The sequence below is a fragment of the Pleurodeles waltl genome, chromosome 8 (assembly GCF_031143425.1).
Source record: "Pleurodeles waltl isolate 20211129_DDA chromosome 8, aPleWal1.hap1.20221129, whole genome shotgun sequence".
NCBI classification, from domain to species: Eukaryota; Metazoa; Chordata; class Amphibia; order Caudata; family Salamandridae; genus Pleurodeles; species Pleurodeles waltl.
Genome location: NC_090447.1, coordinates 358666698 through 358668036, shown reverse-complemented (window position 1 = coordinate 358668036; position 1339 = coordinate 358666698).

The following is a 1339-nucleotide window of genomic DNA, read 5'->3' as shown; positions in this document are numbered from 1 at the left end:
GGCTCTGAGCCTTTTCCCTCTTGCAATGCAGAGTGAGAGTGCACACACCTTCCATAAGTATTGACACTGACCCTGATGCCCGGGGTAGGAGGTTAACATACCTGGGCAGAGCCAGGTATGGATGGGGGTTAGCCTCTCTGATACCGGCATGAATGATCACGTCCGGGCAGAGAGTACCCTATAGGGGGGCACATATGGCCATCATCACCACGGTGAGCACATTCACACCCAAATATTTCCTAGTAGGAACAGAGCTTGTGGGCTCAGGGCAACCAATGTGCACAAGCACTATGTTGATGGCCATAGCCAAAGTGTCATTTCTGTTAGCAGGAGGGTGCATGTGCCAGGGTATACATGCCTGGGAAGTGCCGAACACCCACACAGGTGCGCACTACCCATGAGAGTTGCTCTACCAATATAGTAAAATGAGAAGACAAGGCTTATTAAGTCTGGTTGCACTATTGAAATGCAGGGTGAGCAACCTCATTCTGTTTGGTATCGTTGAACTTGGGATGACAAACCAACACCCTTGATAACAGTAGTTATGTCATTACTGCCCAAGAAGTACCACTTCAGGGAAGTGAGCATTTCTAGGTCAGGACTGGTTCTAGTGCCCCGCAAATTAGGTTTCATTCCATTGATCCTGGAGTAAGAGCATATATGTGCATTCCCCAGATGACTGCTATAAAACATGGGCATCCAGAATAACAGATCCCTGCCATTTGGGGCCTGGTGAGATAGATGGAGAAAGTGGTTGTGACCCTTTGCCTCCTGGAACCAGAACCTGGCACCCATAAAGATACAGATCTGCATTCCAGGACCCCAGGGTAGACAGGAAGGAAACTTAGGGGAAGACTTTAGTGCTTCGAAGGAATACTATTTAAATCATCCCCGATTTCAAAGCATTTACCTAGTATAAAAAGGGGTACTCCATGTCTGTAACTCAGAGAACCACCTACAGATACATGGGACTGGTTCGTCTGGACCCTGTCGGTGCACTGGCCGAGGAATCTAGGTGCCCAGGAGGATAACTGTCCAAGGAGGGGATCTGCACACCCTTCCAGAATATGAGACTGGCACTTGGCTGATTGCCTGCTGAAGTGTGGCATCCGGAGAGAGGCTCTCCAAGGGCAGGTTGGCTTGCAGGGATATCAAAGACCTCTGGAGGGGGACTTACATTGTACAGTAACATCTGGAGGGTGGTGCCCTCTGCTGCGGGTACACTGTGCTGGATTCCACCTGGCAGGAGAAGTGTGTGTGTGGCCTAAGGAAGAGGTCTGGAGACCAGGCGCATCAGGTGCAGGGGAGCAACGTACTGCATGCATGACTAGTGCGTGGC